Source organism: Suricata suricatta, chromosome 15, assembly GCF_006229205.1.
Source record: "Suricata suricatta isolate VVHF042 chromosome 15, meerkat_22Aug2017_6uvM2_HiC, whole genome shotgun sequence".
Lineage (NCBI taxonomy): Eukaryota > Metazoa > Chordata > Mammalia > Carnivora > Herpestidae > Suricata > Suricata suricatta.
Genome location: NC_043714.1, coordinates 55,316,311 through 55,344,171, shown reverse-complemented (window position 1 = coordinate 55,344,171; position 27,861 = coordinate 55,316,311). Strand labels below are relative to the sequence as shown.

General features: G+C 35.6%; 1 long non-coding RNA gene across 2 annotated transcripts; it reads left to right on the top strand.

The window, feature by feature from the left end:
• Positions 1-27,060, top strand: LOC115279089. Of its 2 annotated transcripts, XR_003903203.1 has the most exons (5): positions 1-63; positions 2,488-2,546; positions 8,395-8,527; positions 8,815-8,903; positions 26,861-27,060. It is a non-coding gene; the product is annotated as an uncharacterized LOC115279089 (long non-coding RNA). The 2 variants fall into 2 exon arrangements; XR_003903204.1 differs by lacking the exon at positions 1-63 and having other exon boundaries at positions 2,458-2,546; positions 8,390-8,527.
• The last annotated feature ends 801 nt before the right edge of the window (positions 27,061-27,861 follow it).

Below are 27,861 nucleotides of genomic sequence, written 5' to 3'. Positions count from 1 at the left end.
TCTGAATATAAATTCCAAAACACAAAGAAGTTTCAGCGTGAAAGATACCTTACTTACATTAAGGTAAGCTAACAGTAGCCTTAAAAATAGTCTAGTGATTTATTTGCAGCAAATTATTTGCTTAATGAAAGGAAAAATCATTGTGATGTCCTGTGCCTTTGATCAACACTTGATTTTTGAAGAAAACCAGTAGTGAATTGTGTTGGCATAAGAAACACTTTCATAATACAAGTTTGATATTCCGTGCAAAAATCTGTTGAAAATTATGGAAAAAATAATCTTAGAATATTAAACATATTTCTCTACATGTCCTTAGGCTTTGAAAAATATTTATCCTGAAGAATTTCAAAGGGAAATTCCAAAACTGTCTGCCTAGATTGTGATATCTGTAAATGAACTTAGACAAAGGTGAAAATATACAGAAAAATTAACCTGAGAACTAAATTCCAGATATATTCTGTGAATGATTATTTTATATATGATTAGGAATCAGGAAAAGCTATTCAGAGATTAATCTCATGTAAATATTTTTAAATGATGGGAAATATTATACTAACAATTTATTGAACAGAAACCTACATTAGTGTTTAAAATACTTGGCCATTATATGAGCTTTCAATGGTTAAGATGATTATGTTTGTACCAAGTTGACTTTTATCAAACACATGGTAAGTACTGGGTAGTATAGGTGTAGGTAACCATATGTATAAAATGTGTCAAAATAGTACTTTAAAACTTCTCAAATAGATCAAAATTGGCAGGTGGCTTCTGAGTGATTTAGAAACATACATAAATACTAATTTGTTTATATATATAAAATAGGAAGACATGAATAATGTGAAACGACTGTAAGTGAAAAATCAGGATTTTTTTCTTTTTTGTTTTTTTCCCTCAGAGAAGCCAGAGAGGAGGATGGAAGTGGTTATATATAAGACAAGGTTTTTGGAATATGCTTTTCCCATCTAGAGAAATGGAGGGAGTTAGCAAAGACTGGACAGCTTCAACAAGGACATAGAAAATGAAAATCCATTAGTATATCTGGCAGAGTAGATAACAGAATGGATTTGAATGTGTCCAAATAGCAGTAGCATTAAGAAAAGATAAGTAGACTCCCATGGTTTAGCAGACACTGTCGCTGCCTGGACAGCTCTCCTTGGGTTGTATAATTTAGTGCATCCTGACCTATTTTCAACTGTCTGAGGGCTCTCTCTGGTGGCTGAAGCCTGCTCTGGAAGAAAAATAGTAGAGAGTAAATGCCTACTGGGAGCTCCCTTCTGCTTGTGCCTGGAGATGGTTGGTGCACTGATGCTCCAGGTTCCTCCCCTTGAGCTGGATGACTCAGAGTCACATGTTCTACACTGACTCCTTGAGCTCCCTGGAGAATAAGCTTCCAGGTGCCTTATGATAGTGGCTTGATAGCGCATTCTTTATTGACTGTTCTCTTTTTTTCTCATATTTCTTCTCTCTTGGTGTCATTTGGGATTACACTTCAATAAGCTCTCAACTGATTGTCAAAGACTCTGCTATGGGTGGAATATAAAGAAAACACTTGGATTTCATTGATACATACTATTTTCTAAGAATCATTAAATCTGAGAGTCCTCCCTCATCCTGTGTGATAATTCTGCACCAATATCTTGCTTTCTCTTCTTGCAAGCCCACTAGCAAGGTATATTTGACAAGGAATATAAATGTATAATTTAGTACAATGTTGAAGCTGAACATTTTAGTACCATAGTCAGAAACTTGGTCTTCATTTGAATACTTTGTAATTTCCTTTTCCTTTATTAAAAGAGGCCATTGAGGAGTGCCTGGGTGGCCCAGTTGGTTAAATGTCTGACTTTGCATCAGGTCATGATCATGATCTCTTGGTTCTCGAGTTTGAACCCCATGTCCAGCTCTGTGCCAACAGCTCAGAGCCTGGAGCCTGTTTCAGATTCTGTGTCTCCCCCTCTTTTTGCCCCTATCCCCCTTCTCAAAAATAAATAAGCATTAAAAATTTGAAAGAGGACATTGAGCAGATTGCTTAAAAAGCAAAGAATTGAGAGTCTTATCAATGTGAAGTATTGTGTCCTATTTCAGATTTCTAACTGCATGATCTTTGGCAAATAGTAGCATTGCTAAATTTGTTTGTTTTAATGAGAAAAATATAAAAATTGTGAAAGTAAAATAAAATCTTCAAACTCTTTAAAAGAGTTTCCACTGCATATACAAATACTAATTAATTATCCCTTACTAATTTTCTTTTGTTGATTTTATTGTTTAGCCTATATATTAAGGTACTTAATATGCAGGAAAATGTAAATTGAGATTTTAGCTTTGAAATTAAAGCATATATTCACTTTCCAGGTTATTTTATTCCATTGCCTATTTAGGATCAAATAATGATAATAATAATAATAACAATAATAATAATAGTATCTGTAATTTATTGAGCTTTTTATATGTGCTAGACTTTGTTTTACGTTCAAATATTTTCTCATTTAGGACTCAACCTCATAAACACCTAATAAGGATATTCTATTTTGCCAAGAGGAGAAATTCAGGTAACCAGCTATCCACCTTAGTTTGCCTTTGACTGAAGGGTTTCCTGTGACATGGGTCTTTCAGTTTTAAAACCAAGAAAATCTCAAACCAGGATGGTCAGTTACTCAAGAACAGAGCATCAGTGAGGAAAATTAACTTGTCCAATATCATAGACTTTTGTTTGTTTGTTTTATTTTTTCAACTTTTTATTTAAATTCCAGTTAGTTAACATACAGTGTAATATTAGTATCTGGTTTAGAATTTACTGATACAACACTATCATACAATGCCCAACACTCATTACAACAAGTACCCATCACCCATCTAACCCATCCCCCCTGCCCACTTCCCCTCCATCAACTCTTTTTTTTTTAAATAGCTTATTGTCAAATTGGTTTCCATACAACACCCAGTGCTCTTCCCCACAAGTGCCCTCCTCCATCACCACCACCTCTTCCCCCTCCCCCTTCCCCTTCAACCCTCAGTTCTTTTTTAGTATTCAATAGCCTCTCAGGTTTTGTGTCCCTCTCTCTCCCCAGCTCCCTTTCCCTCTTCCCCTCTCCCTGGATATCATAGACTTTTAACTGGAAATTTGGGATTTGAACCTTACTTGTCTGATTTAAGAAAAACATATGTCTTATTGCCTCTTTATAATAGACTCATCCACATTGTCTCTATGCTTCTAAAAAGATTTCTGTGTTATAAACCTCAGAAAGGAGCTGAAAATAAGGTTGTGTTCTCAATATGGGTAATACTATCCTTCTTCTAGAAAACATTTTTGAAATCTGCAGAAACATTTAGATTGCTATAGTTATTGGAGGAACACTACTGAAATTAGTGGGATGATCTCACAAAATTAAAAATTCTCCCAATTTTAACATGATTCTGAGTGTCTTTTTAGGCATTCATATAGTTACCCACCAAGTCCCATTAACTGCAATTTTAATAAATTTGAACAAAATACTATTAAAGAAAGGACATGGGAAATGTAAGGAGACAGATTATTTTTAAATAATAATAATCATAATGGTTTCTAAAAAGCAGGTGAACTTGATATAACCACCTTTTTTATTCTTCTGTAATGACCAGGTTTAATTTAAATTTTGGGAATTCCATTTAAATATGAAAATATACTCTTGACCACCTAAAACTTAACATACATTTCACAGGGAGGTTTTCAAATTTTGAGACACAGCAAAACCTCGTCTCTGAGTGCTCCATAGAAAAACACTTTTGGAGCCAATTGGCAAGGATTGTGTGAAAGGAAGTGTGGATAAGCTACAGCTAGAAAGGTTTACAGAATCTTGTTAAAAGAGAAGGAGAAGGCAAGAGAACAAAGACCATGATCCCGGGGAATGAATCTCCGAGGAATGGTAGAAATAATGAGGCATATATGTGTGTAAAGTAATACTATGGAAAAGATTAAGAAACAAGAAAAAACTAAATTTGGAATTCACATTTTTAAGAGAGTGAGTTGTGATTTATTGAGTGTTCACTGACAGAGTATTGTTTGGTGATAGGGAAGGTTATAATTTAGAATATAATGAAGTCCTGTGCCCAAAGAAACACTTGTAAAATATTGTTTGTTTTTTCTAATTCCTTCAATAGAGAAAAATTTACCCTCCCACTCTGATTTAGCTAAGTTCCAGGAAATATCAGTAAGAATTTACTAAGAAGTCTTTCAAGATTTTTTCTATTAAGAATAATAAATATTATCTAATGAGTACTCATTTTGTGCTAGACATACTGGCTAAGAATTTTACATGTAATATTCCTTATTCCTTTCGATGACACATGTTAAGAACTGTTTTCCTAATCTGTAAAGGACAAAACTAAACCTAAACAAAAATGTTGACGAATGTCAGAGAATTATGTGCTGAGGTAGAATTCAAATACTGACATAAACCTTATTATTTCTTTGAGTATTCATTTTACTTATAAATTCTATATATATATATATATATATATGCTCAAAGTAGGCTGTGTCTAAAAGTTACAACGATAGATTCAAACACTATGATAAACTTACTGACAATAAGCAAAATTCAACATGCTATTTATAAATTAAGTCCCACAATTATGAAACTTGACCAAACATATCTCCAAAATATCTCAGCTAGGTATTTCTCCAATACCTTCCTCTTTTCTCCTATTTTGTGCCATATACATTAACACAGATCCTTTTACTTGACCTTATATCACCAGTGACACCATCATGTACCAAATTTGCTTATTTGAAATAATTGATATTTTCCCCTCTGTCCATTTTATCTTTTAAAAACCAGTTAGCTTGTTCAACAATTAGTCACAAACTGCATCTAGTTTTTTGTTTATTTGTTTGTTTGGCATCATATACTATTTGGATCTTTCTTTAAAATTCTTTTGAATTTGACTTATGTCTGGCTATTGACTTATTGCACATTATCAAAATACCATACTTGAGCTCCCACTTTGATGCTTGGAACTTATCATCTTAAAGATTTTTCCACCTCCACTAATACACATGCTTCTGCCATAAGACGTAACACTCTATATCACAAATCTAGTTCTTCATTGCATTAAAGCTTATAGTGCTTTTTTATTGCTTTGGGGATGTGTTTAAATTATTCCTTATGACATATAATGCCCATACTTGATGCTCCAAATTCACAACATCCCTGCATAGACTCCTCCTAACACACAATGTATTATAAATGCTTAATTATCTGTTTTCCCTAAATAGGCCACATTTTCCCACATATTCCTGTTTTACCTTACTTATTTCTTCTACCTCTTCCCTTGTGCTCAACCCCGCACACAAAGGAAGACCCGGTTCAGATTACTACTCTGTGAAATCATCTTCAGTCTCTCCTATTTAAATTGGCCAACACTCTCTTCTATATTCCGTCAGTCATTTTACATCATTATCTTTTTCACATTGGTTCGTATATCTTTTGTTTGCACATGTGACTCTTCTTTCAGTGTGTGAATGCCTCCATTGCTATTCCAGACAGTGACTCTACTGTGTAAACATTTTCTTAAATAAAACCAGCTCTTTATTACATACGCTGATAAACTTTTACTTTGAAGATAGTGTCAATGCAATAGACATCTATGCCTTTAAAATTTGTAATCTAGAAAGATTAATATTGAAAAAGTATATATTCCTTTGCAAAATTATATCTTCAATTTTGAGAATTATCTGTGTCTCCTTAATATGTTACTATTAAACCTTTTTGTTCCTGGGAGAATCAAAATATTTCATTCCTGCCAGATGGAGCAGCCAACACACTGGAGAGGGGAAGATCTGATCAGATAAAAAGACCCAAGTTTATTGGGACTATTTTTACCTTTGGATCAGGAATTTGAATTCTCTCCAAATTTTTGGACTATATGCTTAGTTGTAGTTAATTTTAAAAGAAATTAATAATCTCTTCCAACAGTAGTACACTTTTTGTATTCTAGCTCTCAGAGTTGACAGGTATGAAGGGGAATTATATTTACATGTTATAGTTTTAAGAAATTAATAATTCAGCCATGGAAAACTATAAAATATCTGTATCTGTTTTATAAAATGTTTATGTTTCTGGAACAATGTACAAAGGGTTTTTAACATTGTTTTTGTAGTGTTAGAGATAGTTCTTGCTGAATTTAGGGGTAATAGTGAAAGAGAGCTGAAAAACAATGGGAAGTCAAAGTGGAATTCTTCTAACAAATGTAAAAGTGAGAGCAAGACGGGTGGTGTTATCAGGAGGAAAGTAGTAGAAAGTGAGAGCAAAATATGAATTTGGAATCGAAGGGGGAATAGCCTAGGTAAAAACAGGTATCATCTGAGGGTATCAGCATTTAATAACAGCAAGCATGTAGCATTGTCTTAAAAGGGATTGCCTATTCAATTGCTCTCACCTATCTGAAAAGCAGTTTCTTTATTATTTCTTCTTGGCCAGTATTTCACAAAGACTTTTAGAATTTAACTTCCAATCTATCTTACCAGCTTTGATTGGTCTCATGCAGCTTATGGCTTAATCACTTTGACAATATTTCTCAAACATGCCAAATGCTGAATTCCTCTTTACCTTTACTCATACTGTTTACACACATGGGGGTGATTCTCCCCTATATTTAGCTGTAAAATACTTAATATTTTACTTCTTCAAGGTTAAGTTCAAATCCAGTACTACTATGAAAACTGACCAGCCTCTCCGTCCAAAATTAACCTCTGTTTCCTCTGAACCCCTATAGCATCTTATTGCCATCTATTCTCACATATCTTGCTCTGTTCCTTCATCCTTTTGAGAGGAGGTACTGTGACTTACTCAACATAGTTCCACAGTGAGAACTTGAACTTCAGGCCTACTTTAGGAATTCAATAATATCGGTTACTACTCACCAAGAGATACATAGTTTTAGGTACTAGATATTCAGAGTGAAGTTGAGTAGGCAAGTGGCTATAAAAGTTAGAAGTTTATGTGAGATGTGTGGGCTAGAAATGTAAATTTGTGACTCATAATTTTAGATTGTATTTAATTTCATGAGGCCGAACAAGATTATCTAGGAAGAAAACACATCTGAAGTTTGTACCCATCTATAGAGGACACGAGGATCTACTAAACACAACAAACAAAAACACTCAACAAGAGAGAGAGGGATAACCAAGAGAGAATAATGTCCTGGAATCATGAGAAGAGTGTCCAGTATTGCCAACGGTTGTTAAGTGAGATGGGAGCTAAAAATTGACTAAGATATAATAATGTTGTAGTTTATTGGCAACCTTGACAAAGATTGATAGATCTTTCAATAGATTGACAGAGCTGGTTGCCTAATTTGAGTGGGAGAGTGGGAGGAGGGGAAGTGGTGACACCAAAGGTAGGCAATCGTATGCTATATAGGGAGCAAGAATGGTAACAACAAAAGTAGTGGATAACTAAATGATAGTGACCAAATTGTATTTTAATATTTTTTAAAGGTCCTTGTACCATAGGGCAGCCCTAGATAGAGATTTAGAATCAAGCAAAATGGTATTTATTATTGATAGCCTGGATATTCTCAAGAATAACATGTCAAGTGAAAATAATGTTCATATATTTATTCTTTGTTGCCTATCATGGTGATTTAATAAGGTACTTCATAAATGTATTTTGACTCTTTGTGTGGATAATGATGGATGTCCTGATAAATAAAAAGTGAACCTTATGCATATAGTTATATGAGGTATTTTCCTAGCTGCCAAATATGACTGAAGTGTCCTAAAACTAGACAGATATATATCTTAAACACATGAAATATTGGGCTTTAGGAATAAAGAGAAAGTGTTCTCTCTTTAAAAACTTTTAAAACCTTACACAGTACTAAAACTCCCATTATTGGAATCTTTATACAGGATATCTTATACAGAATCTTGAAAAACTGTAAATTTAGGGAAAATTTAACAGAACCCTCAATCTTGGCACTATTATTTTATCCTTTGCCATAACTCTGTAATTCCTTAGCTTCTGGAAAATTCTTCCTCTGGTTTTTCATAACTACAAAGGTTATGTGCTCCTCTTTTCTGTGTCCCATTCATATAGGAATTTACTTGCTTTTAGGTAACACTGAAGACTAGTTATGTTATTGTTGTGATCCATCACCAACACTTGGAAACCATTCTTACTTTGCTCAGAATCAGACACCTGCTTTGGGACTTTTGCCACCACTCACATGGATGTCCTACTCGGCCTACTCCAGAATCTTCCCTGTCAGTGTTTCCAGTGTTTCTTCTAGACAGGGACCCACTTTACCCTGTAGAGCTTTGAAACTCCATGCTGTGTTATGGGCCCCTGGCCTTGACATAGAGACATAGCCTAAAGCCACACATGGCTTAACTAGTAATTTTGCTCTGAATCAGTACAGAAGGACAGAAGAATGGCAAGAAAAGTGGTGGCCGATCTTGGGAAAATGGGAGAAAAGCAAGAAGTAAGTCAGAAGGAACATATACATGGAAAAATAAAGCCCCTTCAGCTTTTTTATGCTTACTGCTTTCATGGTATGTATTTTTTCATCTCTTTACTTAAGAAATCTGTGTTTTCATACGTAAAGTTTGTCTCTTCTGGAAAGCATTGGTTCCAACCTTCACATCCAATCTAAGGAGCTCTCCCTTTTGCATTATATTAATTGTTGCTATTATAACAGTATATGTATTCACAGTTATTTAGAGTTTAAATTAGATGACCCAATATAAAACATTAGAACTTTGCAGTAGTACTGTTTTATTTTTTTTAGCTTTATTAAGGTACAGCTGATATATAAAATTTGCATATATTTTATGTATAGATTTTCGTGAGTTGGACGTAATACAACCACTGATGATGCTATCACCACAGTCAAGGAAAGAAACATATCCATCATCTCCAAAAGATTTCGTATGTCCTTTTTATTATTATATTTTAGTTTATTTATTTATTTTGAGAGAAAAGTGTGCGTGCATGGCAGCGGGGAGGACAGGGAGAGAGGGAGAGGGAGAATCCTAAAGAAGCTCATGCTGCCAGTGTGGGGCCCCATGTGGGCCAGATGTGGGGCCTGATGGGGGGCAGGGCAGTTGGCTGAGACTGACGTGGGGGCTTTAAACCATGTCATGAGCCCTGAGATCATGAACTGAGCTGAAATCAAAATATCAAAATGGCGGCCTGTTCTTTGGGGGGGTGGGGGGGAGTATAACACTTAACATGACATCTACCTCTTAGCACATTTCCAAGTACACAACACTAGTGTTAACGAACCTTATGCCCATTGAACAACACCTTCTGATCTCCCCCTCCCTATTCCCTATTAACCACCACTGAATTCTCTGCTGCTGTGAGTCTGACTATTCTAGATAACTCACATAAATGTACTCATGCAGTATTTTTCTTTCTGTGATGGGATTATTTCATTTAGCATAATGTATTTTAGTTTCATCTATGATATCAAAAATGGAAGAATTTTCTTCTTTTTAAAGGCTGAATAATATTCCACTGTATTTGTATACCACATTTTTTTATCCATTTGTCTACTGAAGAACATTTGGGTTATATCTATTTATAGCCATCCTGTGTGCTGTCATTGCCCTCTATATTATATCTGAATTCATAATAAACTACACACTATTGCGCTGCAAGTTTTAAGTGTATTTAAAAATATGTGTGTAATATTTTACATTCATTCACACATGTATCATTTCTGATGTTCCTTCTTTTCTGTAAATCTGCATCTCTTTCTGATGTCATTTCTCTTCATCCTGAATGGCTTTAACATTTTTTGAATTCCAATTTGCTAGTAAGAAATTCTTTTTCATTGATTTTAATTTTTTGTGTAGTTTTGAACTGTGTTTTTAGTTATGTAATTGGAATTAGCAGGTTTTAGTTCTTTTTAATTTCAGAAATCTAAAAATGTTATTTCACTGTGTTTTGTCTTCTGTTATTTCTAGTAGGAAATGAGCTCATTATTGCATATTATTTTGTTGTTATTGCCCTATAGGCACTGTACCATTTTATCTGGTAATTCTCAATTTTCAGTCTTTGGTTATTGAGTACATGTGTCTTGTGCCTTGGTGTGTTTTTTTCTTTTTATTCTTGGATCTGTGAAAACATGATTTTTCTCAAATATGGGAAGTTTCTGTCATTACTTTTTTAATCATATATTGTGACCCACTCTACTCGTTTTTTCACTAGAATGTTGGACTGCTTTGTGTAAGTCTCACAAATCACTAAGGTTGTGTTTATGTTATTATTATTTTTTTGTCTGTTCTTTGAGAAATCTGGTTGGTTGGCCATAGCTGAAAGTTCTAAGTTCTTATAGCTTTCCAGCTGTTGCTTATCTTTAAGTTCCTTGAAATTTCCCATAAAAATGCAATCAGGAGACAAAGGTTGATAGCATTTACGTGCAGCTTTCAGGGCTTCACTGTTATGATTCTTTTCTTTTGGGGTTCCATCTGAGAGTTTCCTGCACCCTAAACTTCCTACTATAACTCTCAAGCAAAAAAGGACTGTAATTCTGTTTAAATTCTAGCTGTCTTATATTGAATGGACCAGAGATTGGACTCACTGAAAGGACATATAAACATGGATCTCTCCTACTATTCCCTTCTCTTAAGGGTCAAATACCTTCCAGTTTCTGTTCTCTTTTGTTTGCTCTTCAACAACAGTTGTTATTATATATCTGGTTCAGAGTTCATAATTTCATCTGCAAGAGAGATTGTCAAATAGAAGTTACTCTGCCATTACTAGAAGCAGGACCTTTGTTTTATTAATTTTTTTAACTTTAAATACGTAGTATATGCATTCATTTGTATGTCTGATCTATTTCCCAATAATGACATTAAAAACTGTAACAGTGTAATTTATTGTAATAGTTGACATATATGGAACTTGATTATATCTCAAAAGAAGAAGAAAAGGAATCTGAAAATGTTTCTTACTTATTTGTATAAGAAAATGAACACTAGGAATAGCAAGCAACTTTTCAGCTTGATAAACTAGTAACCAACAACTTATATTGAACATCATAGTTAGAAAGTTTACCTATGTTCCCTTTAATTTGGAGGAAAAACACAACTTTTTCAGTATCTTCGCTGCTACTATACAATATTATTATGGATGTTAAGGTCAAAATAATATAACAAAAAAAGAGGACTAAAGGTTGAAGGGAAGTAATAAAATTCTTAAATGGAGATGATACAATGAATACTATGGAATGTCAAACAAAATTAACACACAATCTATTTTAGACTAATTAAACAAATAATGAATTTAGACAATTTTACTGGAAAGGCCAATTTGAAGAACATAATGAAATGTTTTCAATGCTATGAATGAACACTTAGAAAATAAAATATAAAATAAAGTACCATTTACAATGTAGCAAAATGTCAACTTTTCTCATAACCTATTTGGAAATAATTTAAAAGAAGGCATGACAAAATAGATTAATGAATTATTGTAATAGATGGGGCAACAGAATTTTTTTTTTTATAGTGCAACTTAGTAAGTTTATTTAAGTAGCACCGGGCAGGACCCATGGGCTGAAAGAGCTGCCCTTTCTTGTGTGAGGCTGATGGTTATATACTTAGTAATCAAAGGGGAGGGAGCAGGCAGAGTGTATCACATTACAAAAGTTTCTTCAAATTCTTTGAATTTCTACTCATAAAGATAAAATATAGAAGCTTTGGTATTCTGGGTAGGTAAAGAAGAAAAAAATTTTTGTTTATAACTCTGTATAAGAAGCAGATTTTTTTAGCAGAAAAGTAGAATTTCAGTTTTATACCAGTACTTTTAATATCCATTTATTTTAATCTTAGTCCTGACCACATATAAAATTCTTTTCGAAAGATTTCCCTTCACAAACTTTGTACAACTTTCTTTTTCATCTAGATTTTGTCCAAAGCCTTTTCTCTCTAAGTGACCAGTCTCATGTTAGTACTTAATTGCTTTCTTTTTCCCTCAGCAAAATGTATTTTCATTTTTTCTACCATATTTACACTTTGCTTCATTTCTACAAAGTTGTTTTCCTTGTCATTTCCATCAGTCTTAATTACATTTAACTGAATTGTAACTTAGCAACCTTAGCCTCCTGTGAAAATTAAGCAGTAATCAATTTTGAACTATCTGTGGGTTGGCAAATTTATGAAAAAATGTCATAATTTCTAAAAACAATATCTTCCCATAGTACAAACTTTCAGTAAAGCAGACAGTATATTTACCAATAGACTGAGGTATTCTCAATTTCTGCATAATAAGAAGCCAAAGCACAAATCTATGTTTCAATAATCAGTGCTTTAGTATTTTATCTTATTTGGAAAAGACTTGGATAAACAATGAGTTTAACCCAATTTGTCATTTAACGTAGCAAAATTTTAAAGTTCCAAGTTACCAAAGATTTTGAAAGCTGTTTATAATTTTTATCTATAAATATTTTTATTTATTCAAACTACTTGTTTTTAACAGTTACCCATGAAAACTCTTATGAGACACAAAATTAACCATCATCTTAAGCCATCTTTTGCTGAAAAATTGCAACAAAGATAACATGAGCTTATTTGACCTTTAGTAAACCTTGGTAAAAAGTTTTCTATTTAATACTGATAACTCTAAAGACATGTCTATTGTAATTAAACTAACAAATTGAAATTAGCTTTAATACAGAGTATGTTGCACCTGTGCCCATGACAAGTCAATCGTTCTGTTCCCCACTGTGAATTTTGCTTGAGGCACCTGTGGGACAATATGAAGGGGCTAGTTTTGGTCCAAAGGGACCCTTGGGCCCCTTCATGCTGATTTAGGAGGTGCTTCTGTTTGAACCTCGCACGGAGATTACTTAATAGCTTGGGGTGCTGTTTGCTCCTTGATATTGAGAGTAGGGGTAGAAGGACCCAAATAGCACCAGAGGCACCGAAGATGGCACAGGAGTCAGTAATGTCAATCATGCCCAGTGTGGTGCAGAAACTGAAGGAGGGGCGGGGAGGGAGGCAGAAGAAGCGAGGTGCCACCAGCAAGGCTGGATGCAGACAAAACCACAGAAAGGAGAAATAAGACTCCGGGTCCTGAAGTCCCTAAACTCAGACAGATGAATGGCTCCAGGTTTTCTTTTCCCCAACAAAAAGTGAAAATAGGGAGTCCTTATCCAGCCAGAGAAGATCGGGAACCTCCTTGAAACAAAAGGAATTTCCTTAAAGTCTCTATCCGGAGTCAGACTAACCAGATACTTGGCTCAAATGATCATAGCCCTTAACCTACAAAACGAATTAGGGAGAAACCCATTCCTCTAGCCCCTCCCCCCATACAACAAGAGACAGACAACATTCATCCAGTTCTCTCAAGATGTATTTCAGATCTGACATATAAAGAAGCAAATAAAGAGAAGAGTATCTCAGGGAAAACAGAGGAAGGCATATACAGGATCTTGGCAGCAATCTATTTGCAAGAGAGACAAAGAAAGAGCACAGAGAACAAGACAGAACACAGGGAAGGTGGTGGATTGACAGAAGTAGAAGGATCTGAGGCAGCTGAGCTGGTGGTGGATTGAGCAGCAGAGGGTGAGGAGATGGGTATTCTCAGGCGCCCTAAAGGAGAATGGACAGGTCAAAATTTGTGTACAGGGCCATGAAGACCTGACCATGTGGGATTTTTTTGGTCAGACTTCCCCCTCCTCTAGTTTAAATTGAAGCCAATGGTGTTATAAAAGAAGCAGACTTGGGAAGGAAGCATACTAAGTGTCAGGGGCAAACCTGTTCCAGTTTCTCAGGATGCATACCAAAGGAGTGTCAGATGGGATTCAGGATTTAGAGGAAAGATAGACAGTAACAGTTTCCTGGGCTAGAGATGTCACTGCTGAACCTCAAGAGTGTCACCTTTGATTCTCTGTGCCCCAGGGATATCTCCCTGGAACCATCAAACTGTCATTCCTGGTGCAGGTGAGGGTCCCCAACCTTGCTGACCTCTTAGGCCTAGTGTGTCTCCTAGAGAGGGAGGCCCTGCCCATCCTTCCTTTTAGTCAACATGAGTTTCCTTGGGAAACAGGAGAAGTCTTCCCTGCACTGAGACTGAATTTAATCTGGCGAACCAGTGGTTTTTGTTTTCTTTTTAGGCCTTTTCCCAGGTAGACAGGAGAATAGAACAAAGGAGAACAGTGACTAAGCAACTCTCCCACACAAGGGGGGCAAGAGTTAGTCATCCACTTGCCGGAGTCCAGCTCCAGCAGGCCCAGGGCTCCCTGAAGGATGGACAGTGTTGGCAAAAGGGAGTCAGAGAGCCTTGGTTTTCTTTCTGCTCACCAGGCAGGCATCTCTGCACCGAGAGTCAGCTTTATTTACTGAAAAAATGTATGGGGTACAAAGCAGGAGTGGCAATTGCCTTAGACAATGATTTCTGATAACAAATTCTTTGGCATGTAAAAATTTCCCAGAACATAGATTGGTAGAAGACTCATGCATAATCTTTACCAATAGAGATTGAAGTAGGTGACTAGATGTTTATCATATGGGGAAGGAAGGGATCTTTAGCATTTAAATACAAGGCAATGTTTTTAGCATAGCAAAGGCAAGAATTAGTTATTTTGTGAGCAGGGGTCAATAACCTGTTTTCAAGGGGAACAAAACAGGTTTTCTCAGGAAATCTAACATTTGCTCCTATAATCACAAAAGAAGAAATTCCTATAACAAGTTTTTTCACAAGGTACAATTCACATATTTTTAGCATAAGAAGGCAAGTCACTCCTGATATTAGTCAGTCAGGTGCCTTGGGGCTTGGTGCTCAAGCAGAAATTGAGGGGGGTTGAGTGGGTGAAAATGCCAGTCGCCATCTGATGGTGGGAGGTCTTGCAAACCTGCTTTACTTCAGAAATGGCTCCCAGAACCCACTGAAGAAGAGTTGCTCAACCTTCTGTTACCTTATTCTTTTGTGGTTGCCAAAAAGATGTTTCTGGGTGAATTAGTGAGGCCCTGGGTCCTGGGAACTTGACCCAGCCAGACCCAGAGGAATTGATAAAGGTTCTTGGTCATGCAGGGAGAAGGAATTCAAGGACAGAGATGCAGCACAGTGGATGAGTAAAAGAAGTAGGAAAGTTCATTAAAGCAAAAAGTACACTCTCGAGATCTAAGAGCAGGAGAACTTGAGAGAGAGAGAGAGACAGAGAGACAGAGAGAGAGAGAGAGAGAGAGAGAGAGAGAGCGCTATGCTATGCACCCTGGGGATTGGGTTTCTATCTTCTATTAACACTTGTTAACTAGGAGATGGAATGTTTATTATTTGGGGTGGGAAGTAGGGTTTGACACTTCATCTTTAAATCCAAATGGACTCCAGTATGTTAAGGGACAGACTAAGAGGGAATCCTTTGGAGTTGAGGAAGTTGACCAGATAGTTAAATCCTGCAAAATGAGGAAAGTACATAAGCTAAGAGTCCATTATAAAAATCTCCCTTGGTTTTAAATGGCATCCCATCAGGAATATTGCCAAAGGTTCCTGGCCTCAGAGTGGCAGGAGGCATCCCTCTTCTAGACCATTCTGATACCTTTGTACTACTTGAGAAGGGATAGGGATGTCCACTCCTTTTCCTTCCCTTACTGCTTCCTAGGCTACAATAGGTGCTAGTAGATGAACTAAATGATGCAAACATTGATGCTGCCTCTTTCAATTTTGAGAGAGTCGATATATTTGACAACCAATAATACCCTTTGTAAGCCTCTACTAATGGGTGGGGTGGAGGTCCTGGCCTTTGTTGAAAAAGGGTAGCTTTTTTATATCATGTTAAGCATCACTTGTCTAAGCTAGATGCACCTTTAATCTGAGAGCAGGACCCAGAATGCCAAATAGTCTGTGGGTAAAGGCAAATAAGAGACATGAAAAAACAAAAGTGTGAAATTCCTGCCTAATCTGGAAACTTTCTTGTGGGTTTTATCCATTACCCAGTCCCAAGGGAGTGGTCCCCCCATTGGATGAGTGCCCCAACTGGGAAATAGCTCTAACCAGCCATATTGGGAAGTACACAATTAGATATATCTTGGATTTTTTGCTTATTCGGGAATCATGCTGGGTTATTTAGGAGGAAACCTTACATGGGAGTCTTAAGATCAGTGGCTGTCCTAATGACATATATGGTCATCCCATGCCCAAGAAGAATACAAGTATTAAAAGAACAGGAAAAATAGGGAAAGCCTGATTTTTTAGCTTAACCCCATTAAGTGCCAAGGCACTACATGCATAATTAAAGGCATATGACAAAGACATTAATAAGATGCAGTTATAATGGCAAAGGAAAACAAAAACAAAGAAAGCCCCTCCCCCCAAAAAAGAATAAAAACCTAGCTTTTTGGACAAAGAGTGGAAGATGAAAGTAACATAAAATGGGGAGCAGGATTAAGTCAGTTTTTACCTTAACCATTCATAACCACAGATCTGCCTTCCTCCTCTTGATTCTTCAGTTTCCTATTAGCTCTACAACTATTTTTTTCTTGAAAAGTGTGCAGTGATAGACGGGACTCACTACTTGGACATATTAATATTTGCTATATATGCATCTTGACTAACTAAAACTTTCTATGTGGTTACATTTTCCCTTTGCTTCATTTTGCATGGGTACCATCAGAAAAAGAAAATGCAGTTTTCTGTTTTATAGTCAATTATACAAGTAAACTGTGCTAGTAATTTTCATTATTCTCAGATTTTCATGTTGTTTTATAGACTGTGTCTGGGTCATTCTGTAAAGGGACCAATATGCAGGGTTATAGGCATGAAAGTTCTTAGAGTTTTTAGGATGTAAAATACTCAGATTAAACTAAGGCATTATCTTTAGTATTAGGTGGTTGAATTATACATAACTAAAGTATCAAGAAAGTGAACAAATAATTCTGATTAAATTTAAAAGGAAAACTTGCTTCAAATCCTTTATTGGTTTTAGAAAAAAAAAAGTGCATACCAGGTAAGACAAAGGGAAAAGATTAGACAAATTTATAGTAAAATTGTGTTTGCTTTATAAATACACAGTATAGAGAATTTGGAAGTCAAATGAAGATACACAGTGAAATTTAAATCTTCCTAAAAACTTCTCCAGGTTCCCATGTTTTCTTTCTCTGAGGGATCCGCTAATATTAGAATTTTGTTTTCTTTTTAAGGATGTTTCATAGCTATGCCCACATGTTTATATATATATACACACACATATATATATTCAAATACATGTTTGAATATAGATAGATATAGCTTTTAAAGCCTATGGCTGGTTCATTGACATTTTTATTCATCAAAAGTAATTGTAAAATCAGACAAAATAAAAAATTTTGAATGATTATAGAAATGCTTCACCAACCACACACACACACAAAAATAAGTATTATGAGACCACCAGGTGCTGGTAACCTGGTTTAGTGTCTGGCTGCAAAGGCAGCCATTATCTGCTGAATCTCCCAAACCGCTTCCTGTATTTGGCTTCCCAGAAATTCATTAGGCACAGACCTGTTAAAGTTTCACACTAAGGGTTATAAACCCTACGGTTATTTAAAAGTTTACACCCTGGTTGCAACAAAAACCCTGAAATTTTAACTAACAGTACATTTAGGGACCAATTTCCTTTCAAGCTCTAGGAAGCACAAATTTAACCCTCATGTAGTGCAAAAAGCTTCCCATGCATAAAAACGTTTCTTGTTATTGAGACTAGAAATTTCTTTCCAAATTAATTCATATTCTTCCTTTACTGCAAAAGGGTAAAGGGTAGAAATTTATTCTCTGTAATAAAAATTGACTATAAAATATAGATATCTGAAACTAATTCTCTCTCTCTCTCTCTCTCTCTCTCTCTCTCTCTCTCTCCACACACACACACACACACACACACACACACACACACACACAGATATATGCACTGTTGACCTTTGAACAATGTGAGGGGTAGAGTGCAATTACCTATTCAATGAAAAATAGTATATACTATTTCACTCCTAAACTACCCCAAACTTAATTACTAATAGCCTACTATTGACTGGAAGCCTTACTAATAATGTAAACAGTTGATTAAAACACATTTTATATGTGTTGTGTATATACTATATTCTTATAATAAGCTTGTAAAATGTTATTAAGATAATCATAAAGGAAAGAACATTTACAGTCCTTTGTGTAAAAATAAACTATATATATAAGTGGACGCATGCAGCTTACAGGTCAACTGTATATACATACATACATATATATGTGTGTGTGTGTGTATCACTATAAATATAGTGTGCGTGATTTTTGAATATAAATGAAAACTGGATTTTATTTTTTCAAAATGTTTATTTATTTTTGAGAGGAGAGACAGAGTGTGAGTGGGGGAGGGACAGAGAGAGAGGGAGACACAGAATCTGAAGCAGGCTGCAGGCTCTGAGCTGTCAGCACAGAGCTTGATGCAGGACTCAAACCCACAAATCGTGAGATCATGACCTGAGCTAAAGTTGGATGCTTAAATGACTGAGCCACCCAGACGTCCCCCAAAACTGGATTTCAGTGTGATGACAGAAGACATGAAATGTCACAAGAGAAAATAATAATTGTGATACTGCTGTTATATAAAATCTATATACTGAATGCACAGGTATTTCTAAAAAGTTTTAAGTGTCTGTCTCATTTAACATTACTAATAATATACCACTTCTCTACCAAGATAGCCATTCTTCCTTAGGTGCTTTTAGTGATACCAAAAATATTTTGTTATCTTCTGTGCTTTTAGGAACTTTAAAGTGAAAAAAAGAAAAAAAATATGGGAAATTGGCCATACTTAAAATCCAAGAGTATAATGTCCCTTAAAAAAACATAAGCTGTGAAACTTCTAGTTGCTAAAGGAGTAACAGACATAACTTTTCCAATTAGTTTTAATAGGTAAGAAACTATCTTTCCCTAGAAAAATTAAATATTCTCATTATCAGAAAAGTGTTTCACCTTGATGCCATTTGATTACATGGTGGGGAACATTTCTTTTGACATTTAAGCTTCTGATAAAATGAAAACTGTGGAGCAATAAGTAATTCCAACCTAGCCCTTGAAAGCTCACTGCATCGTTTGCTAAATGTGCACATCCAGAGAGGAGACACAAGTGTAGCGCAGCTCATGAATTCTCAATCATATGCAAGCCTCTACAAAAGTCCTTGAAGCAGTCATATAGAATCTGCCATATGCTGATAACTGCATTCAGAACACTCACTCATCATAAGAAAGGATGATGAATCGTTATGCTGAGTCAGTGGTTACAAGTTGGCAATAAACTTGAAGAAAATTGAGGTCATTTGTTAGACTGTACAGCATAAGGCTTTGCCTTGAGACTCAAAAATTTCATTGATGAAGTAGAATTGAATTGAAGGTGGTTATAGAATAGTGTTTTTGGTGCTGAATTCTGCAAAATGGTGTACAGAAAGCAAGAGCTCTGGCAAATCCAATACTTCGTTGCTAACAGTAGACGTTGTGTCAACAGTAGCACCTCAAATTACAGAATGAACCAAATAGACATCATGCAAATTTTACCTCCAAGAAATATGAAAATTGCAATTTTCAATATCAGGATTATTTTATTGAAACCACCAGGCTCTGCATTACATTAGTCTGATTAAACTTAACAATTATACAGTGAAGAATCACATGCAGAAAGTCTGTGCTAGAGATTACGTAGTAAGGGATGTGGTTTTGTTTTCAAGAAGGGAATATGCTTACTAACGCCCATAGCTTTCTCTTGGTACATGATGATCCAACATTGCATTGATATTTAATTCCTTATTCCTCATACCTCCTCGAGTATAATATATTCTAGTTCAGAAATCCATTAGTATTCACTTTTGTATTCTTAGTTTCTAAAATAGTACCTTATAAAACAGACATAATTTATTCTTGAAGTGATCATTTGCTATTGTTTCTGAGATTAAATCATACATTTCAGAACGTTTCAGAACATCTTGGAAATATGTCAGAACATTTCAGACATTTCAGAACATTTCAGAACATCTTGGGAAGTTACAAGTTCATCACTTCACTGTGCTCCAACATAAGTTACATTTCTTGTAAAGGGAGGACTGGCCCACAGGTGGATTCTTTTCCTCTGAGTTTTTTCTTCTGTTTTCTTCTACCTTCTTTTTCAGGGCTTTCTTTGCCTTATATTTTCTTCTCTTCCTTTCTTTCTCACACTGAAGCCATTTCCTCCAACAATCGCATTGGCTTTAAATATTCAACAGCTACTTTTTAAAATTTCAATATAATTGACATATAACATTATATTACTTTTATGTGTACAGCATATTGATTTGATATTTGCATATATTGAGAAATAATCACTATTTTCACCATGCAGTGTTACAAAAAAATTCTTATGATGAGTTCTAAGATTTACTCTTCTAACAAATATAGAATACAATATTATTAAGTATAGTCACTATGCTGTATATTTCATCTTATGACTTAATTATTTTGTGACTGAAGTTTGTATCTCTTCATCCTCTTCTCCCCTTTTCCTATCCCTCAACCCCACTGCCTTCTGGCAATCATCACTCTGTCCTCTGCACCTATGTATTTTATTTTGTTTTGTTTGTTCATTTGTTTTTAGATATCATGTTTAAATGAAATCATACAGTATTTGTCTTCCTTGTCTGATTTCTTTTACTTAGCATAATACCCTCAAGGTCTTTCCATGTTGTTGCAAATAACCAGATTTTATTCTTTCTTATGACTGAATAGTATTTCACTGTATATATGTTTCACGTCTTTATCCATTCATCTATTAATGGACACTTAGATTGCTTTAATACCTTGGCTATTGTAAACAATGCTACAATGAATGTAGAACATTTATCTTTTTGTATTAGTCTTTTGTTCTCTTCCAATAAATGCCAAGAAGTGGAATTGTTAGATCATATGGTAAGTTCTATTTTTAATTTTTTGAGGAAACTCCATACTGTTTTCCATAGTGGCTAAACCTATTTACATTCCCACCAACAGCGCAAAAGGGTTTCTTTCCTTTTGCCCTCTTCCAACTTGTTATTTCTTGTCATTTTGACTTCAGCCATTCTAACTGGTATAAGGTGGTATTTTATGTTGGTTTTGATTTGCATTTCCATGATGATTAGGTATGTTGAGCACATTTTTTTGGTGTCTGTTGGCCATCTGTATGTCTTTGGAAAATACTCAGGCCTTTTGCTCATTTTTTATTCTAATTGCTTTTTTTTTTTTTGGAATTGAGTTGTAGAAGTTCTTTATATATTTGAGGGGTTAACCCCTTATTAGATATATGATTTATAAATATCTTCTCCCATCCATCAGGTTGCCTATTCATTTTGTTGATGATTTCCAACTCTGTACAGAAGCTTTTTAGTCTGATGTAGTTCCATCTGTTTATTTGTATTTTTGTTAGGCTTGCCTTGGGAGTCGGATCCAAAAATCAAGTCAAGACCATTATCAAGGTGTTTACTGTACATGTTTTCTTTTAGGAGTTTTATGATTTCAGGTCTTGCTGCATTCAGGTCTTCAATCCATCCTGAGTTAATTTTTGTGTATGGTGTAATATATAGTCCAGTTTTATTCTTTGGCATGTGGCTGTCCTGCTGTACTAAAACTATTTATTAAAGAGAATGTCTTTTACACATTGCATATTCTTGCCTCCTTTGACATAAATTAATTGACCATATATATAAGATTTTGTTTCTGGGCTTGCTATTCAGTTTTATTGATCTATGTGTTAGTTTTTATGCTCATACCATACTGTTTTATTACTATAACTTTCTAATATAGCCTGAAATCAGGGAGCATGATGCCACTACTTTGTTCTTTCTCACAATTGCTTTGGCTTTAGGGGATCTTCTGTGGTTTTATACAAATTTTAGAATTGTTTACTCTATTTTGTGAAAAGTGCTGTTAGAATTTTGATAATCATTGTATTGAATCTGTAAATTTCTTTGGGTACTATGGACATTTTAACAATATTACATCTTCTAATCTGCAAACATGAAATATTTTTCCATTTATATGTCTTCTAACAACTTCTAATGCAAGTGATTTATAATATGTATTTTGAACTTTCAGTGTTTTTTAGTTCCATTGTGAAAACTTATTTCTGATAGATATCTTTGCTTGGATATCAAAATTACATCAATTATTCAATATGGTCTTAATTGAATTTGTAATTTTCTTCTTCTGCTTTATCTACTCACATAAGTTTTTACAACCTTTGTATATAGTTTTTTTATTGACATTATTATGGAGTAAACTCGAAAATGTTATAAACTTATGAGCTATAAATTACAGACATACTACAGTATTATCTAATACTATATGTCACTACCTTTCACAAATTCTTGATCTTTAATTCTAGTATAGTAGTTTTATTTAAAGATGCAAGCTTTGTGGTTTACAGATATGGATTGCTATCAGAGTACTTGGTTTTACTAACTAAATGCCCAGGTTTAAGCCCTGTTTTTTCATCTATAATATAGGTATCATAAAAACTACTGCACATTGTTTTAATAATAAGTGAGATAATAGAGAAAGAGACAAAGTAGTTAACAGCATTTGTAAAGTAGTAAATTATAATACATTGCAATTAATTTTATTAGTAATGTTACCCTCTTCTACCAGCTCATCAGTTCTTTACTATGGATATTTTAATTACAAATACCTAAAAAAAAGCAAATTGAAATAATTTCACATTGAAAACCCACATGCCTGACACCTAATTTATGTCATTAACATTTTGCTATAGTTTCTTATCACATATCTATGTATCTATTCATCCTTCAATCCATTCATCAATCCATATTATTTCAAAGTAAACTGCAAATATCAGTGCAGTATTTGTTCTTTCTATTCCAGCATGCATATTTAGAGTTTATATCTGCTTTCTAGTTTTACTTTTGATGTAGTACATATAATGGTAAAACATTATATACATATATATTTCAGTTTTACTTTTGATGTTATATATAGACAGGCACAGATACTGTGTTATGCAAATAACAATGCCATATAAATATATATATACAGATAGAGAAATATATATAAAAGATATATATTACTTTTGATTATATATATACACAGAGATTTCTCTGAGTGAAACACAAATTCTGTGCAATCCAAACTTCTATCAAGAACCTGAACATGAACATCTTTCCAGAAAGTGCCCCATGCTTATTCCCAGTCCATTCTGATTCCTGTCTTTCAGAGTCAACCACAGTTCTAATGTTTTTTTCACCATATTAATTTTGCCTTTGGGATTATTTTCCATGTACTTTATGTAAGATGCCTTTCACTCAGTGAAATTCTTTTGAGATTCATCCATGGTGTTGTTCATATTCCTGATTCACTGTATGAAAAATGACAGTTTGATTATTCATTCTTCTATTCTTGGACACCCAGGATGTTTCCAGTTTGGGGATAGTATGAATGAGATTCTCTGAAAACTCTTATGTGTAGGTATATGTTTTCATTTGTCCTCATACATACTGTGATATGGAACTGCTACACTTTTTAAGGGTGTGAACAATTTTTTATTTTTAATTAAAAATTTATTTTTATTTATTTTTAGTTTTTTAGTGTTTAGTTTTGAGAGAGAGTATGCATGAGGGAGAGGCAGTGAGAGAGGGAGACACAGAATCTGAAACAGGCTCCAGGCTCTGAGCTGTCAGCATAGAGCCCAACATGGAACTCAAAGCCACCAACCAGGAGATCATGACCGGAGGCAAAATCAAACGCTCAACCAATTGAGCCACCCAGGTGCCCCCCAAAATTATTTTTTATTTTTTTTAGAGAGAGAGAGCACAAGAAGGGTAGAGGGGCAGACAGAGAGAGAAAAAGTACCCCAGGCAGGCTCCACACTCAATGTGGCAGCATGGAACCCGGCACAGAGCTCAATCCCATGCTCCTGGGATCATGACCTGAGCCAAAATCAAGAGTTGGATGCTCAACTACTGAGCCACCCAGGCACCTGTAACTGCTACATTATAGGTTAGATATGTGTTTAGGTATCTAAGAAACTACTAATTTTTTTCAACAGTGGTTGTACAATTAACATTCAGTTGCTCTATTACTTGCTCACATTTGGTTTTGTCTGTCTTTGAATTCATTTCTGGTGGCTGAGGTTGTTCTGAAGTCTCTCTGGTTTTCAGTTCAGAAATATCTTCAGTTTTATTTTAGGTTCCCCAACTGATCTTGACTTGCCTTGCCTCCAGACTAACAGCCATAAAAATGGTTGCTCACTCAGTATCATTCCCTTTTTCCAAATTTAGACTCCTCTCTAGAATCTGTCTGCTTTTGATCATGTTCCAATTGCTTTAAGCCTCATTTATTTTCCCAGATTGTATAATTATCTGTGAGAGGTTTATACCCAGTAGGAACGTGCTTGGCCACATTGGAAGGTGAACACATCAAATCTTATAGCCTATTTCACTACCATTCTAATTGGTCTTCTCCTTTCATTTTTCAAAAGTTTCCTACCCATCATTAACATCAATCCCAGATGAAACATACTAATGTGCCTAAGCCATTCCTCTGTTAAAAATATCTTTAATGGTTCCTTTACACATGGAAAAAATAGTCCAAAATCCCACAGTATTAGCTTAGTGTTCAGCGTTCTTCATTATCAAAATCTATACCAGTTTTAAATTTATTTTCTCACAATATAGACATTTTTGTGAGAGAAAAGTTCTACCAAAAATCTGTTTTGTTTTGTTTTTAATATTGTACATGCCTAATAGTGAGCCTTATTTACAATTTTGATACTTTATTTTAATCTTTTAGATTGTGTTTAGACTTGAATTCCAGCTTTATCATTTATTAGTATTTGATCTTTGCCAATAGCGACTCCAATAACAGTAAGAATGTTAATAACAATACCAGCTAAGATTTATTAAATTCTTACTATACTGGAGAAATCTTATTAATAAAAGTTGTAGAATATGCACCCAATTTTAGAGAAGACGGCTAATATATTGCTTAATCTGTTGATCTTCTCCCTCACTAAGGATGAAGCTTTCCAAATTAGAAGGGAGAAAATTTTTTTTATTTAATTTTTTTTAATGTTTTATTTATTTTTGATACAGACAGAGACAGAACATGAGAGGGGGAGGGGCAGAGAGAGAAGGAGACACAGAACCGGAAGCAGGTTCCAGGCTCTGAGCTAGCTGTCAGCACAGAGCCTGACACGGGGCTCGAACCCGCGAACGTGAGATCTGACCTGAGCAGAAGCCGGAGGCTTAACCGACTGAGCCACCCAGGCGTCCCAGAAGGGAGAAAATTTTTAAAAATTACACAAGAAAGAGTTGACCAAGACAGTGACATAAGGAAACTCCCGAGCTGCCTTCCCTTCATAGACATGCTGAATGTACAGCTCCATGTGGAAAAAGTCGCTCTGAAAGGGGAATCTGACCCACTCATAAACATCAAATGAGTGGGGAAATACCCACTTTGAAGCAGGTGGGAAAGACAGAGACAAGCTTTCATGACAAACTCCACCCGCAGTACAGTGACATGGAATCCTGAGGGAGCCCGCTGCTCCCAGCTGCTCCCTGAGGAGTGAAGGGCTTGGACTCACATCTAGCGTCCCAGCTTTTAAGACTCCCACCTGAGGGACAGGTTCCCAAATATCTAGCTCTACAAGTCAGTAGGGCTTAGGGTGGGAGGGGTGGGGGGGTGTGACCATAAGACTATATACAACAAGAGCAACTCTTAATGGGTGTGCTAACACACCGCAGTTCTCTCTCCAGCGCTCAGTGCAGACACAGCCGGCAAAACCACCCATCACACCCCCCCCATCCCTCCACCCTCACCCCTACTCCCTGCTTTCCCTGAAAGGAATTTATCTGAATGCTTTACACACTGCTGCTGGAGGGCTAGACTTCGAATTTAGCAGAAACTAGGAGCTGGCTGTGATACTCCTCAAAGACCAGGGAAGCCAGCAGATACTCTCTGGCCCTCTCTGCCCAGCTTACTCCAGTAATAAGACCAACTCACCGGTTATTTCCCTGGAAGGAGCTAGGACACACATCTGGTGCTCCAGCTTCTGCGGCTGCCGCCTGAACAGCATGCACCCAGATCTCCTGGCTCAGTAGCCAAAGGGGTGGCATTAGCGAGTCTCACAGGACCATAGCACACAAAAACCAGTTCTAAATTGGCACAGGTGTCCCTTCCCCACCCCTTACCCCACCACTCCATAGCTATACACCTGGGCCTAGCACAGAGGGAGCAAACAAGTCTATCTCCTGCTTTTTCTTTGGAAAGGACATAACTACATAATTTTCTAACATATTTATCCCATCTGGGAGAGACAGTGAGCCTCCTCTTTGGGACATTGATGGGTCTGGGCATATCTCAAACTACTGAGAGGCACCAAGTACAAAAAATGGTGGCCCGGACAACACAAAGGTTTGAGAGAAAACTGAGCGCTCTGGACATGCGGATTGGTGAGGTTCATCTCCTCCACAAGACCCTGCAGTGAGGACTGGGAGAGCTGGCTGTTTTATCTGATGTGTAGAAAGCAACGCATAAGGTCAGGAAAATGAAGACTATGTTCCAAACAACAGGGGAAGATAAATATCCAGAAACAAAAATTTTTAAAGTTTTTATTTAAATTTTAGTTAATTAGCATACCCAGCAATATTAGTATCAAGTGTGCAGTAGAGTGAGTCATACCCAGTGCTCATCACAACAAGTGCACTCCTCAGTCTCTGTCACTTATTTAGCCCTTCCCCCCACTCCCTCCCATCTGGTAACCATCAATTTGTTCTCTGTAGGTAAGAATCTGTTTTTTGGTTTGCCTCTCTCTCTCTCCTCTGCTCATTTGTTTTGTTTCTTAAATTCCACATATGAGTGAATTCATATGGTATTTTTCTTTCTCTGAATTATTCCAGAAACAGATCTTAAAGCAACAGAGATAAGTGATTATCTGATAGAAAGTTCAAAATAACAGTTATAAAGATGCTCAGCAAGACTCGGAGAGCAATGTATGTATGAATGAAATGAGAATTTCAACAGGAGAAGAAAATATACAAATGTCCTAAACAGACCTGAAGAATTAAAACCAAAATAAAAGTCCCTTGCTATTATTGTATTTCTGTCTATCTCTACTCTCAAATCTGTTAATAATTGCTTCATATTTTTAGGTGTTGGGGGCACAAATATTTACAAATGGTATGACCTCTTGATAAATTAATCCATGAAGGATTAAGAAAATGTGGTATATGTATATACACAATGGAATACTATTCAGCCTTTAAAAAGAAGGAAATCCTGTTACTTGTGACAACATTGGTGAACATAAAGGCATTATGCTAAATAAAATAAGCCAGACAACAACAAATACTTCATGGCATCACTTATATGTGGAATTAAAATAAAACATTGAGGACACCAGGGTGGCTCTGTTGGTTAAGTATTCAACTTTGGCTCAAGTCATGATCTTGTGGTTTATGAGTTTGAGCCCCGCATCAGGCTCTGTGCTGACAGCTCACATTCTCTGTTTCCCTCTCTCTCGTTGCTCCCCCACTCACACTCTGTGTCTCTCTGTCTCCCTGTCTCTCTCTCTCTCTGCTTCAAAAAAAGAAAGAAGGAAAGAAAGAAAGAAAAGAAAAAAACATTTAAAAAGAGAGTTTAAAAGAAAAGATTGAATTCATAGAATCAGAGAGTGGAAAAGTGTTCACTTGAAGCTGGAGTGGGGTAAAATAGTGGGAATTTAGTAAAAGGGAACGGATTATTAGTTATGAAATGATTTTGGTCTGAGTATCTAATGTATTACATGGTGACTATAGTTGATAGCACTGTAGTATGTAATTAAAATTGGCTGAGAAAGTAGAGCTTAAATGTTCTCACACACATAAAAAGCTAAATATAAGGTTATGAATGTGTTAATTAA